The 16,593-nt window shown below is 38.8% G+C and overlaps 1 protein-coding gene across 9 annotated transcripts in view; it reads right to left on the reverse strand.

The window, feature by feature from the left end:
* Positions 1 to 16,593, reverse strand: part of KIF2A (kinesin family member 2A) — a 65,054-nt gene that overhangs the window by 47,655 nt on the left and 806 nt on the right. For 3 of the 9 annotated variants that reach the window (XM_019661564.1, XM_019661565.1, XM_019661561.1), the window contains exon 2: positions 14,129 to 14,202. The exons of the other annotated variants lie outside the window; for them this stretch is intronic. The gene's annotated coding sequence lies outside the window, so the exon portion shown is untranslated. The remainder of the gene's footprint in view (positions 1 to 14,128; positions 14,203 to 16,593) is intronic. 9 annotated transcript variants of the gene reach the window in all.

Consider the following 16,593-nt stretch of genomic DNA (forward strand, 5'->3'; position numbering starts at 1 on the left):
AGAGGGCAGTGTCACTGGCCCTCATATTTGGGATCCGAACCGGAGCCCTCAGGCGTCCCAAGCCAGCTCTTAACCAACGCGCCACTCGGCCGGCCCTTAAAATGTGTAATTTAATGGCTTTTAGCATATTCACAGGTATTTGCAACCATCACCACAGTCACTTTTATAACATTTTAATCACCTCAAAAAGATACCCCCTATTCTTTAGCTATCACTCCCTGACTTTTTCTAACAACCCCACCACCACCATCGAAAGTAATCACTAATCTACTTTCTGTCTCTATAGATTTATGTATTCGTGACATTTCACATAAATGGAATGATATAACGTGATCTTTTGTCACTGGTTACTTTCACTAAGCATAATCTTTTCATCGTTTCTCCATGTTATAAAATTCTATTATATGAATAGACCACAATTTGTTTATTCATCAGCTGATAGTAATATGGGTTGTTTCCACCTTTTGGCTATTATGAATAATGTTATGAACATTTATGTACATGTTGTCATACTGACATGTTTTCATTTATCTTGGGTATATTCCTAGGACACAGCATTGCTGTTTTGTTTGTTAAAGACTTTAGAGAAAGTTTTAGCCTAGCTATACAGCAAAATTGAGTAGAAGGTACAGAGATTTCCCATATACTGCCTATTCCCACACATGCATAGTCTCTGCCATTACCAACATCCCCACTGGGGCAGTACACTGGTAACAACTGATGAACCTACAATGACATAGGAGGTCTGACAATGAAGTTTGTGAGCTTGTTGCAACAATGTTGCTAACCTTTGTTTGACATCAGAGGGATTATTCACCATGAATTTGTACCAACTGGACAAACAATTAACCAAGTTTACTATTTAGAAATGCTGAAAAGTCTGCATGAAAAAGTTAGACGACCTGAACTTTTCACCAACAATCCATGGCTCTTGCCTCACAACAATGCACCAGCTCACATGGCACAGTCTATGAGGGAGTTTTTAGCCAGTAAACAAAAACTGTATTGGAACACCCTCCCTACTCACCTGATGTGGCCCCCAATGACTCCTTTCTTTACCTGAAGATAAAAGAAATACTGAAAGGAAGACATTTTGATGACATTCAGGACATCAAGGGTAATATGATGACAGCTCTGATGGCCATTCCAGAAAGAGTTCCAAAATTGCTTTGAAGGGTGGACTAGGCACTGGCGTGAGTGCATAGCTTCCCAAGGAATACTTCGAAAGTGATGTTAGTGATATTCAGCAATGAGATATGCAGCACTTTTTCTCGAATGAGTTCGCAAACTTAATTGTCTGACCCCGTATATCATATCCACTCAAAGCCCGATGCAGTTCATTCTTAGTGTTATATATTCTATAGGTTTGGACAAAAGTATAATGACATATATCCACAATTACAGTATCATACTCAGTATTTTCTGTGTTGTGCGTATTCATCCCTCTTCCCACTCCCAACCTCCTGAAAAGGTGTTTGAAAACCTAAATTGTTAAGGATGTGGGGACATAGGTAATCTATTTCATCACTGATGGTAAGCTCACAATTCATACAGTCAATATTTAATGAATGCTTGTTACATGCCAGGCACTATATCAGATGCTAGGTTTACAGTACAGAACCAAACAGACATGGTTTGTGCCTTCAAAAAAAAATCACAGAAATAAATATACACAGATGGTCCACAACTTATGGTTTGACTTACGATTTTCTGACTTTATGACGGTGCAGAAGTGATACACTTTCAGTAGAAACCATACTTCAAATTTTGATCTTTTCCTGGTCTAGCAATGTGCAGTATGATACTCTCTCTCTCATGAGGTTGGGCAGGGGAAGTGAGCTGCAGCTCCCAGTCAGCCATGCAATCACAAGGGTAAATAACCAACACTCTGTGGTGTACTGTGTTGCCAGTGTTTTGTGGATAGTGTGTTCTGTGTTTCTTTATGTCATCATGTATACAAAATGCCCATCTGTGACTTCTGCTTCTGCTAAGAGGAAGGCAATTACAAATGCTCCTCCACTTACTATGGGGTTATGTCCCGATAGTGTAAGCAGTCTGAGCACATCTGAGGTAAGCTAGGCTAAGCTATGATGCTCGGTAGGTTAGGCATATTAAATGCATTTTCAACTTACAATATTTTCAACTCGCTATGGGTTTATTGGGACATAACCCCATCCTATGTTGAGGAGCTTCTGTACTTACAAAGTGTGACAATGTTTATTAAGGAAATGTAAAGTGTACTGAAACAGAATAAGAGATCAAATTTTGATTTGAGAGCCAGGAAAAAAACCCTCTGAACAAGTACAGAAATAATACTGAAGCTGAGAACTAAAAGTAAAAACATAGTCAGGCAGAGTGGGCAAGAAGAAAGTTTTAGGTGAAGGGCACAGTTTGTGCAAAGGCTCTGAGGTGAGAAAGTCACTAAAAAAGGGCCAGTGAGGAGAAACACCAGAAGCAAGGAGGTAAGTGTGTGAGACGAGACAGGAAAGGTAAGAACCTGAAAGGTCATCTTAAGGATCATCTATCTGTTCCATGTCCTCCAAAATCTTGATATACTGATAATCTCTCCTTGTTCTTTATTTTCAGTCTCTTCTCATCCCTCCAGCTTCTTTCCTTCAACTACAAATATGCTGATTTGATTTCTCTCCACTAGCCAAAGAACAAATTATTGGTGGCATGGCTATGCATCTTCTACTTCCAAAGCTCCACATGAACACAGATTTTTGTTGTTGTTGTTTTTTCCATTGCTGTTTCCTCAATAGCTAATACATTGCCTAAATTATTCAATACATATTGAATGAACACACATAACATGGACCCTTCCAATAAAAGGCTGATGTTTTGAAAATTTTCCTGGAATTAAGGAAATATAGAACAGTTAAAGAACAGAAGTAACCAGTTTTAAGAGATTAAGTTTATCAATTCTGGCCTCAATAACAAGGCAATCTACTTAAGTGAGTCAACCAATTACAAACTGATAGAAATACAAAAGTAATTATTAACATAATTTATTAAGCTATGTTCAGGGTTTGAAAAATCCCAATCTATTATAAAGCTGTTCAAGTTATTAAGTTAAGGGCCAGCCGAGTGGCTCAGTTGGTTAAGAGTTAGCTCAAGAGCACGAGCTCTGAGTAACAGGGCCGCCGGTTCAATTCCCACATGAGCCAGTGCCGCTGCGCTCGAGCTGAGCTGCCGCTAAGCTGCCAAACAGGAGGCAGGATGACTCAGCTGGTGAGAGCACGTGCTCCTAACAAGACTGCCTGTTTGATGGTGGGCTATGCCCACTAGAAACTAAGACTGAACTCGGCATCTTGAGCTGAGCTGCTGTCAGATGGCTCAGTGGATAAAGCGTGTGCTCTTAACAACAAGGCTGCTGGTACTCCAATGATGGTACCTACAACTAAGATTGTAACACAGTACCTTGAGCTTAGAGGCCACAAGCTGCCGACGGGCACCCAGGTGAATTTACATATTCTCTATGGAGGCAAATTGGCAAGATCTATCAAAATTAAAAATATACAATTCTCTGACCCAGCGATTCTACCTCTAGGACTTTATTCTACAGATACAATCATGTATGTAAGAAATGACAAAAATTCAAGATTATTCAATACAGTATTGACTGCATAGTGGCTACAGATTGAGAGCACAATCTAAATTGTGGTATATATAATCACTAATAAAATACAGCTATGAGAAAGAATGAGGCTATTATTTACGTACTCAAAGGTTCTCCAAGATATCATTAAGTGAAAAAAAATTAAGATGCACCAGTGTGTACAATATAGCAACTGTAGGGAAAAGATATATGTTTATACATATCTAGATTACATATAGATACACATACACAAACACACATTTGCTTGAAAATACAAAACTAATATCTCTGCACAAATATAGAAGAACCTAATAATATTGATATCTCTTGGAGAAAAACCAGGAAGCTTGGGTGCAGGAGAAGGATAGAGACTTTCCAATATATACCCTTTTGGAACTTAATTATTAACCATGGGACTATACTGCTATTCAAAACAGGTAATTAAATTTAAAAAGAAAGTTAAACATGTAGTTTAAACATGTACATTAAAAGCAATGACACATACCTTGTCATGCCATACTCTTGATGACTGGAAGATGAACACAAATCAGTTTTTTTTAGAATGTCAAAATTTGAATAGAAAGTATTGAAAGAACAGCACAACTGGAAGTTCATGTAATCACTGGTTCAGCAAATAGATAATTAAGCATATAGAGGCCCTGTGCTAGGAACTTACTTGAGTCTGACCAGACAATAAAACAGATAATAGAATCCCATTAAGTGTTTGACAGAGAAAACTTGGAGAACATAAAGCAGGGGACCCATCCTAGTCTAATAATCAAAGAAGGATGGGATGTTTAATAGAGGCACAAAGGAGTAACAGCAGTTAGCTAGATTAGGTAGAAGTGGAGTGTTCTAAGAGTTCACTGTGTCTGGAGTACCTCAAATAAGTGGCAAGAAACAAAACTAGAGAGGGAGGTCAGACTGCCCCGAGTCTAGAATAAGCTATGCTACAGCTGGGCTTTATCCTAAGAGCAATAGAGGTAGAGGAAGTGATCAAAAAGTTTTAAACAGATGATCGGGGGTCAAATTTATGTCTGAAAGCTTACTCTGCAAGAGTAATCTACACAAAGGTGGAGAGACCTATTAGGAATTTGTTGCAACAGTACAGGCAAGAAGACATAATGCTAGTGCCTGACCAAAGTTATAGCAGAGGGATGGAAAAAGTGTATGGACTGAAAAAGTACTTGAGCAGTTAAATTAAGAGAACTTGATAGGATACTAGGTTAAGGAGTCAAGGAAGACATTTAGGTTTCTGATTTGGGCAATGGTATGAATAAAAGTAATGCGATACTGAAGAAGTGGATTTGGGGAGTGGGTGATGGGTTAAATATTGGACATGCTGAATTTGAGGTATTTATGTGACATCCAAGTGGTGATCTATTAGATACACAAACAGTACATGCCTGCCACCTGCTTGGCTGAAGGGAAGCTTTTCTTTCACCCAGAGAGAAAATAGTGCATTAGAACTACTGCAGAGTTAGGACCAAGTCCTAAAGAGCACTAACATTTAGAGAATAGAGAAAAAAGCACCTGCAAAGATTAAGGAGAGGTCTGATGCGTGGGAGGAAAACAAAAGTTTGATTTTGTTTTCCTTAATCAAATTTAGTTAAGAAATGGCTCTTAATGAAACCCAAAAGCACATGTAAGGTTAAAAGCAATGTATCTGAATAAAACCACACCCCAAAGAGCATACAAAGAAAATACATATATAGCACTTAGGGCCATGCTGTAGTCAACTCTCAGTATCAGCTATAATTGGGAGAAAATAGTAAAAATGCAACCCATATATTACTCCCAAAACAAGTACATACAACAGTTTTATAAAACTAATGATCACTGAACCTAGACTGGCTCCCAAATTCATCAATTATGCCAAAGGACTCCTAGCAAGTTGCTATAATCTGCTGTATTTTCCTAACAATACAGCTGCTCATCGAATAAGTAGCATCCTTTCACATGACAGCATATGTGCTTACCTAAACTTTTGAAAGTCCTGTGAGCAAGGAGGGTCTAAACTCAGGCAATGACAGAGAGACTGGAAAAGACCAGAATTTCTTTTTCAAAAGAAATTATAGAGCCACAGGGCACTTGCATTGAGTGCATCTGCTATTTAATATGCTGTTGTAACTGACATAGTAACTTTTTCTAGGAAAAAGTCCTGTATTTCTAGTCCCTCAAGGGTATCAGATGAAGGGACACATCATGGTCACGCAGCATATGCTAGCTGGATTAATAAAAACACCTGAAGGCAATCTATACCATAGAAAGTAAAATGAAAGCATTATTTAATTAATGTACTGACTTCCAACGCCCGGAACATCCACAATACACGAAGAATTCTAAAGGAATTAGAGTATAAAGGACTTTAGAGACAGAAAATCTATGTTCTAATCTCATTTTTTACTTATTTTATGTATGACCTTGGACAAACCAAATTCCTCATTGTAAAAATATAAGCAAGTTTAGATCAGCAGTATTTCATAAAAGAACTGTCTGTAGTTAAATTCTAAGACTTACTTACTAATTAGGGCCTCTAATTTGTTCTCATTTCCTAAAAATCTTACAAATAAATCACTACATCCGTTGCGCTTTAGTAGCCCATAGTAAACTACAGGCTTAAAAATACTACCAAAAAGAGTTTAATGCTGTTTGTACTCCCAACTCACGTTTCATGAGATGACACATAATTAGATTTCATGTGCACATCTTACAGCAGCAATTCCCTACTGTTCAACAACAACTGTCAGATAAACTTGTTTAAATTCAACCCTGGGTGATCTCAGGGATGAAGCTTCTAGACAAACTGTTTGGACATTTGTCATGACATCTGTACTATAACTTCAAATGTCCATGGGCTGAAGTAAAGAAATGGGGCGAAGGTTGCTGAGCATATCTGAATCCTCTCATCTCATTATAGCTCATTTAAAAATTCTGTCAGCAAATCCCAAATCTCTCATGTTAACCAATAGACTAAGCATAACAAAAGAGAGAAAAATTTACCTTAAATGCAACCCTATATGGTTGATCCTCATTATTATCAATTATTGTCATTAATTGGTCCATTATTTCAAGTGTAGCTTTTGACTTTTAAGAATCTATTCAAGTTCACATACACCCCTTTTAAAATAGATTTATTTTTCAGAGCAGTTTTAGGTTCAGAGCAAAATTGGGCAGATGATACAAATTTCCCACATATTTCCTGCTCCCATATGCCCATCGCCTCCCATTGTATCAGCATCTCACACTGGGTATCTTGTTAAAATCGAACCCACACTGACACATCAATGTCCAAAGTCCATACATAGTTTACATTAGCGTTCACTCTTGGTGTTATACTTTGCTTGGGTTTTGACAAATGTGTAACAGGTAGCCACGATTACAGGATCACACAGAATAATTTCACAGCCCTAAAAATCCACTGTGCTCTGTATACTATCCCTCACTTACCCTTTTTTAAGTCCTAATTTGCAAATAGTAGTTAAGAGATGCTAAACACCAAAATGACATTCAGAATCTTTAGGATGAAAAGGGAAGGCAGAAGCCAGGGCTGAAAAAATTAGGCCAAAAATAAAGAGCAAAGGAAAAGTAAATGAGAGCAGCTGCATTTCAAGAATCAAAATACTTCATCCCTTAAAGAGCTGAAGCCAGATCCTTTCAGTACTGTTTTTCTTTCCCATTCCCTTCCAGAATTCTGAGAGGGTCTTGGCTAATACACTATAAGTGAGTGTTCTTAAGGAGGCAAAGCAGGTAGTTCTAGTCTAAGTAAATTCCTGACCAACATATAAACATTTATTGGAAGTGACTCATACCTTAGCCTCACTTACTTTTAATGTATTAGTGGCAAAAACTATAAACAGTCCGAGTTGGATGCTCTCTTTGATATTACATTTTACACAAGCTCTACAGCTCTCTATAGTGTATTCATGAATAGGATTAGTTTGATTAAGCAGAACTGAAGAGACTTGATAATTTATACTCAGACTTTCCATGTTAAGTCCATTCCTTTCAATACATCTGTCCTTTATTCAGCACAAGTAATATAGCACCATAACATCAATTGTTTGCAGTGTTCTGTATCTCATCTGTTCCTTAATCATTGCTCACCCTCCTAGACTGATGTAATCTTATCCATGCTACCTCTCATTTTCAGTACTACTCTCCTAATCTCTCACTAATCACTAGCTAACTCCTATTACTGCTTTTAGGAGATTAAGTGCCACAGTAGTTTCCAAGTGTCCTAGAAATTAAGTCCAAGATGCCTTACTTTACCTTTGTTCCCAAGTCTTTAATAAGGTGCCCTAGATTATCTGTCCCTCCTTCCTTACTTCCCTCATCTATCATCCTCCCATCTGTTTTAAATGCCCTTTACCTGACGGGCCCTCAATCTCCAGCTCGGGAGCCTACCACATGTAGTACCACATGCATGGAATACCTGCTTCCCCCAAGGCAATCTACTGGTCATCTTCCTCCCACCACTTAAACTTCACTCTCCATGAAATGTTGTCAGGTCACTGTTAGGAGATGCTACTTTTTCTAAAATAATAGATCACAACCCTGGGTGCAAAATGCAATTGCCAGTGTATGAGGAGTTTAAAAATAAAATACTGATGTCTGGGCTCCATGTCAGACCAAGTAAAACAGAATCTCTAGGCAAAGGAACCAGATATTGGTGGTGATGTGGGGACTGTTTTTTCGGTTGGATTTTTTTTTTCAAAGCCCCACAGGTGATTTTAATGAGTAGCCAGGCTTATGAACCACTATACTAACTTTACCCAGTCTAGAAAAACAACTCCCACAACTACATTTACCTAATATGTTCGCTAAATAGATCTATATCCCACATCCCTAGAATACACTTACCAGGCAGCCTTGACTAACGCATATAATTTAAATATCTGAAATGGTCCTTCATAAGGCTTAAACAATTTACCAGCAGTTTATATACTCTGAGCCCTATGTTCCTGGTTCCTCTTCTGTAAAATGAGGATGATACCATCTACCTTACAGGGTTGCTGTGTAAACCAAACAAGATACTGGATACTATACATTTAGCAAAGCAACTGACTTATAAGGGCACAAATGTTAAATCCCTTCAGGTGGCAAGAGTAACAACTGGATTCACTTTTAAAGAAAGAAACAAAATTCAAGTGGCAGTATGGAAGATAAAAGTTATCTGGATGAGGCTGAGTAGATAGCTGCTGGCCACAAGTTATAACCAAAAGGGTCATTTTTTGCATAGTGTAGTCACTCAGTAAATTTTACCTAAGTATATCCCATCCTGATCCTGTCTTTCCTTAAAAAAAAAAAAACCCAAACCTTTTATAGGTGAAATCTGGTTAAAATTAATGCCCAAACCAATAAAAACTTGGAGGAAAAGTCTTTGAAAATAAAATATATAGCCCAGGGACGTGTGTCTGATGCTTATAGTTCCTTGGCCACCGTGTGTGGGGAAGTTGTTCCCAATTTACACAGAAGCACCAATTGAAATCTGTTTTCATGCTCTGCTTCCTTGGTTCCTGTGTTTACAAGCACCCTAACCCAGGATATCTAGAGAGAAATCTGCTACCAGAGGGGGGTCAGACAGAAATTTAAAACTGAATAAACCTATTCCTTTAGATATCAAAAAAAGGTTAAAAGCTATAAAGTTAAAACTCAAATGGGTATTACAGAAAATAGGCTAGTAATGACAAATAATGCCAATTTTAATTGACTGAAAGGGGTTACCAGGACTGGTGGTGTGGGGTATTAAGAAGAATTCTGAGGCTGAATATGGGTTCATCAGGAAAGCATGCCATGAGGGATATTGGTTATGGGCAGAGGGGGTGAGAGGGGCAGTATGTATGACATATATATTCTATCCAGAAAATTCATAAGTTCAGGAGTCTAACTAGAGAGCCTAACCTAAAAAGGGAGGTGGTGATGATGTACACACAAAATGACATACTTCTATCAGTATGAACCACACTATATACCAATCATTTATTTATTTGCTTTTTAACAGAGGAATTGTGTGTGCCTTATTCTTTTTTGTATCTCCAACACCTATCAGAATGCCTGATATATAACAATCTATTAATAAAAGTGCATTTAGTTAAATCTGCAATAAGAAATATGAGATATTATTTTGTGATACGGGATAATCATTGAAGGTATACACCAAAATACCCCCACACCCTAGTAAATGCCCATTTGAACTGCAAGCTTGATTGTAGGGTTGTTTTTTTTTCAGCTGAGCCATCCTGTCACCTGTTGGCAGCTCAGCTCGGGCAGAGCATCAAACCACTGTTGCTCAGAGCTCATACTCTTGAGCGAGCTCTTAACCAACTGAGCCACTTGGCCGGCCCTTGATTGTAGTAGGTAATGAGAAAAATAAGTAGCACCAAAAATGAGAAAGCCCAGGACAAGAACTGGATTTAGAAACGTGACTTTTAAAAGGGACACCTCCCCTCATTTTATTCTTAGGAGATAGTAACAAAAGTTAACTTAAACTTAAGGTTAACTAATGAAATGATACTCCATTTCATTCGGTGTAAATTTTCACTAGACAAACCTCAATGACCATGAACTTGAATTTATTTAGTTCTGTACATTAAGTACATAGCACAGCATGTACTACATGTAATAAAGCACTTACATGTTTAATATGGTGAGGTTCTAATGTTTATTTTCATTTAGGTACCATAATATCATTAGATTAACTTGAATCAAAAGAGCTGGTGTGTGATGGAAGAGCAACCTAATCTATACTTGCTCCACAACTGAACCGAAGAGTGAAAGTTAGTTTTACCCAGGGTTTAAAAATTTTTATCTATTCTTAATTATATCTATTCAGAATTATGATCTCAAAACAAATAAACACCTTAAAAGATTATTTTAGGTTACAGGACAAAGGTGTTAAAAGCAAAGTGGGTGGCTGAATCCAAGAATTAAGCTTTGCAAAAAATTAATGTAATTTTAATGACAAGTAAACTCATGACTAGAAAGAATAAGTCCAGATATCTCTCAAGGAATCCTGTTCTGGATTTTCCACACTCATGGCCTACTTCCCTATTTGAAAAGACACGGGTTTAACTGGCTCTTTGCTATTTTCTCTAGCTTTTTAAAAATTATTACACATTAAAGCAAGTTGACACATAGCCTTTTCCCAGCATTCCAAATTTTTTGTCATGAGAATCAAGTAACAGGACAATGAATATAGATTCCTGGCTTTCTGTGGTAATTCTGGAACCAACAAATGGCTGACTACTGAAAAGGGCTTTACAGGCTCACTTTGCTTAATCTTAATCCTTACAGTTAATAAAATGTCAGAATTCAATTTGATCTCACTAATCTGGCAAATTTTAAGCAATGTCATCAACTGTAGGTTTTCTGAGCCTCTTCGATAGTGGTGGAAAGAATTCTACTTTAGGGGCTTCTGTTAGGTAAAAAAAAAGACACATAGTATACAATTCACACCATCATCAACAAACATTTGGTAGCAATTAAACAGCTAGGAGTGAAAGGACTTTTGGGCCAGCCTATAACCCTTATTAACCATCTCATCTTGGCAAATAATCCAACCTCAGATTCACCTATAAAATGATGAATTTATCACCTTCCTATCCTGCTTCCCTCATATAGTTTCTGTGAGGATCCAATTAGATAACCTGTTTGGAAACTATGAGGACCTAACAAATACATATACAGAACCATTATCATGCTAGTCGCCATGTAAAAGGAACGTATTAATGCACAAATTTCCCCATCCCACGCACTATCATCAGTCACATAACTGTACCTAAAGAACAACTATATTGCTATGTGTGTGTGTGTGTTTGTTTAACCTAAGTTCACAGTCTGTTCTCCAAACCCCTATATAATGACATGTAAAGATAAACTATAAGAATAAATGGGGCAAAGTAGGTAGAGAATTAGGCCATTAAAAATCTCTTCTGGGGCCGGCCGAGTGGCACGATGGTTAAGAACTGGCTTGGGACACCAGAGGGCCCCAGTTCGGGTCCCACATATGAGGGCCAGTGACACTGCCCTCTACAGCTAAGATGCTGAACAACAGCTAAACCTGGAGCTGGGCTGCCATGAATCGCCAGCTACAGTAGGCTGCAGCCCCTGTGGCAGTGGGTTGCCATGGGCTACCGTACGTGGCCAACAGCCAGCGTGAGCAGCCAGCAGCCGCCGTGAGCAGCCGTCCAGAAGCCAGCGACTGATCTGCCTCACCCGGGAAGAGCGCAATGATGGTGCCAACTTGGGCCAGTGAAGCAACGTCCTTCACAACTAGACTGAAGAACAAAACGACAGCAACTTGTCTGTTCCCCTTCCCCCAATTCCCCAGCACTGTTCCCATCCCCCCAATTCCCCAATAAAAATCTTAAAAAAAAAAAAGATCTCTTCTGAAGAATGCCTGTCATAAATGCCAAAATTCCCAATGTGTCCTTTGAAATCTTCAATTTCCCCTGGATGTCAGATGCTTAATTAAAGCACTTTTTTTCCACCAACATTTAATTAAGAAATAGGAATATTTTCCTCCCTCAATTTTGAGTTTTGTGACCTTCAAACTATACCATACCACTTTTTATCAGGTCATTCTAATAGGTCTCTATAACACTGCTCTCTAGTGGCTTTCCCATGAATGAGAAGCAATTTCCTACATCTTGATTTGGGGGGCGAAGGTGGGGGTGAGGGTGGTTGTAGAAAGCTGTATATGGCTCCCAACAGATAATTCTCTCCTTACTGTCACAGTTCTTGATAGTCTGGTTTCTATGCCATACAAGACAAGCTGAATGAATCTTGACAAGTCACTTACGGTTACTTAGGACTCAGCTCCTACATTTATAAAAAATGAGAACTATATTAACTCCAAGGATCTTTCTGGTTAAAATAGTCTATGATTCTTTTCAGATCACCTATATCAATACTGTGACTAAAAACCCCAAAGAACAAACCCATCTTAATTGCAGCTTCCAAATATTCAAAACATGTTTCATTCCTCCCCTAGTCCCCAAAGGGTACTCACAGCTGCTGTAGAACATTTAAAAATGTTTCAAACAGTGCAGTTTTTAAAATTTCCAAATAAAGACTATCTAGCTACACAATGTAAGATTGTAGTTTAGTTTTTAGAGTCACTGGATTCTAAAACGGAATTGAATCAGAAAGATAATAGGAACACACATACAAGAAAATAAATTATACATGAGTGTCCATTTCTAGAAACCAGTCTCATTTCATACCAGGTTATCTCCTGTGGCTAGGAACAATCTCAGGAGTCCAAGCCTAACTTCTGTCACTTCTAACCTTAGGACACTAGAAAAGTCAGATTTGCCTCAGAAGTTAACTCAATTTCAGTCAAGTCTGGAGATCTTGAACTGAAAAGCCCATATGGGATGTGGGGGGCCATAGTAGAGAGGTGACAACACAGAATGAGCATAGATGTAAGGTCTCGCTTCCTGTTAAGAGTTCCATCTAAATAGTTAATCAAAGTAATGTTTGAAAACCAAAAATCCAATAATGAATGATTCACTCAAAAACTACATGCAAGGAACTCTGCTAGGCACATGGGGATACACAGAAGAATCCAGGGAATTTAAGTCTATTAGTATTTTAACCTTATAACACCCTGGTTGAAGTGGGTGTGGGTGGCCTGGCATCCCTCCATTGCATTCTCCACACCATGCCTTCTCTAATGCAGTTTGAAACATAATATTAAGAGAAATATACCCAAATACTAATACTTAAGAAAATGTGCTGTCTCATGAATGATACAGAATAACTTAGGAATTTAGAGGCTGACTGGTCATCTGGTTTTAGTACTCAGTGAAGACTTACTGGGATTAGTTTTGAGCAAGGTCTTGAAAGATAGGAATAAGCCCATTTTAGTTTACCTGTTTGCCCTTAGAATATGTTGTATTAATATATGAGCATCCCTGATCAATGAAGCAAGCTCTAAAACCAGGATAAGGATCACCATTGGCAAGCATCAAGTCACCAGTTAATAGCAGCCTGGAGCAGTCCTCCTTTGCTATGTAATTTCCATTGTCTCAGTGCTCATCCAACTACAAGTTTTTTTTGTTACAATAACCACTAGTGTTTTATCCAATAAAGATCTGCTATAGAAGTGGGAGGAAACAAAACAGCTTTTTTAAAGTAAAAAAGGGAAAGCTTGAGAGGAATCTCCCAGATATTAATTTCTACTATGAAACACTACCATCCAATGCAAATGATCCTTCTTTTCAAGTTCCCTACGTATCTTTTACCTTCCACCAACTCCATTATGCCTCTGATGTGCATTAATTTGTACATGACCACAGGTTAGGAAACTACAGTGTAATGACCTCCATTATTTCTCATGGGCAAACTGCTTTGAAATTTGATTTTAGGTTACTAGCATTTATGGAAGACACAAAGCTCTTATATATGCCTGGGTTTCTGGTGTAGGTAGAAGGTGCAAGCTGAGAATATTAAAAGCCTCTATCCTAGAACCGTAAAAGAACCAATAAAAAGATGTTAGTCCAGAAAAAATAAAAATATACAAACCTTTCCAATGTCATATTGTTGTGGGCCAACCGAGTAGTCCCCCGCCCCACTGAAAGACTTTTAAGTTTTCTTTCCTATAAAAATGTTAAGTATAGATGTTAAGTCTCCTCCCTAGTTTCTTAGTTTCTTAGCTCTTGGATTTGATTACTTTTCTAACCAGTTTGTGAATCCTAGACTAAAGATTGTTCCTAGCCTGAATCCTAGAATTCTCCTATCCCCCTGCTTCTTGATTGCTTTGTAAATCAGTTTCTTAATCCTGAACAATAGATTGTTCCTACCTTTGCTTCAGATAACTACTTAAAAGCCCCTGACTTCCGAATATCCCCCAGGACAGTAAGCCTAACGATTCTTTCCAACCCCATTCTGGGCCCAGACAATTGATGCCACCTGAGTGACAGGCTGAATGAATGGTCACAGGTCTCATAAGAGCTAACAGATTTATTAATTAAAATCTATTTTTCCTCATTAAGGGACCTTGGGGATACAGAGAACACCCCAACAAGATTGCCAGTCGCAACCAAAGAAACCAACAAGGTCTTCCAGGCGGAGCCTGAGACCCCTTCCTTTCATCTGAGATCAGCTAGGGTGACAGTTCCGTAAATCTCCCAACAGGCAGGGACGCCTCTCCGCCCCTGCCCAACAGGAAACAGATACAGAAGAAAAGACCTCCTGTCCCTCAACTTCCCATAGAGATTTTATGGGGATCACATCTCTCAAAGGGAAAACTAGGCAGGCAGTTAGAGGTAGGCATTGGGTCTCTGCATTCTACAGCGGTCACCGCCCAGAGGACCTCACCTCTCCACCCAAAACTCTCCTTTGTATTGTAATCATCTACACCTGCGGGAAAACAAATAGGCACAAAATACCCAATTAGATCAGACCAGTCACTTACACCAGCGCAGTACCTCTTGTCAATCATAGGTGCCAATCAGGTGGTCCCAGGCAGAAAGGGGAACAGCCCATTCTAGAGAAAAAGAAGCCCTTTCTTTTTTTTGGACCCCTTCCTCCCTTTTTTGAGCCTTTGGAGCTTTGCCTTTGCACGTGGCCTGCTCCAAACTCTTTGGAATTTCTCTTCTAATAATGGGTCCTTGAGCCATTCTCTACTGCTCGGGCCTACTTCTATTTCTTTGAAATGTACTATCTCTTCTAAAAAACTACTTTTTCACTACTTTACTCCGGTATCTCGTTCAATTCTTTGCTCGAGTTGCCAAGGACCTCAACTTTGCGCTGAGAAGGGCCCACTCTCCGACAACAATATGGTACTGTGTTTTTTATAGATTTTACAGTAATACCGATAATCATACTTAAAGGCTTAGAATGTAAAGAACTTACATATTTTATTGCACTCTCAAATTTAAAATAATATGCAAATCTTACTTTTGCAAGTATACAGCGAACTCACATTCACCTAAGAAAGAAATGACAGTAATGGCACTGTTTAAGGAAAGTAACTTGCAGAGAATATACAGAAACTCCAACCCAAGTAAAGAAGACATCTCTTTCCCACTAGTGGTCATTGGTATCTAAAACTCAAAGTGGTATAATTTATCTTTTCACAAACAGGATAACGATGCTACCAGTTGTTAATACAAATTATCTCAAATGAAGGGGGAAAAAATCATTAGATAGGATCTTCCAATGTATCACACAGATAATGTGATCAGTGTAGCTTCATATAACTTGGTTAAACTTGGTAGAAACCAAGAGGGTGTGGATATGACAGCAACATTACTCCTGATGAGGCTAAAGGATAATAAATCAGCCACAAATAAAAGGTATCGGTATAAGAGAGATCGAGTCAAGAACACCTAGCGCCTATATATTACACACCTCTAATCCTTTCAATTTTCGGACTTAATGAAATTTTACTTATCCCCCCTTTATGCGCTTTCTCCTTTACAATATAAATTATTTCTAACCCTGGCTGGCGTCTCACTCTACACCCCAAGCTAGCGACATAAAACCTTTTCCCCAAGAGGAACCTATAGAAAGATACACAAGCCTAAGGCCTGTTTTTTTCTTTTGTTTTTTTAATTAAGCATGTATCTTCACCTCGCCTTACACTTCCCTCTCGGTTCCCTCTTCTGATGGTGTGAAATTATCGACATCCAGTCGCTCCCCCCACCCCCCACCCCCCCAGGAGTGCCTCGCACTGACTAAGCTCATCCCCTTTCCCTTCTAGTCTCACCACCTTGGAGAAGCTTATCGAATACTTCCCATTGCTCCCCCACCCTTATTCATGGCTGAGCACGATCTTCTCCGCATCCTTCTTCCAAGGAAGGGATTAGCAAAAAAGAAAGAAGCATTCTCGAGAAACGAAAGCCCGAGAACCTCAATAGCCAGCCACACGGCAGTTTAAACCAACGGGAATGGCCTTCTCCCTCCACCTCGGCCTCTGACCAGTAGGGTTCTCTAAATACTGAAATCACTGGTCTCCACGCTCACCCCAGCCCCCACCCCTCAGA

Source organism: Hipposideros armiger, unplaced genomic scaffold, assembly GCF_001890085.2.
Source record: "Hipposideros armiger isolate ML-2016 unplaced genomic scaffold, ASM189008v1 scaffold_352, whole genome shotgun sequence".
NCBI classification, from domain to species: Eukaryota; Metazoa; Chordata; class Mammalia; order Chiroptera; family Hipposideridae; genus Hipposideros; species Hipposideros armiger.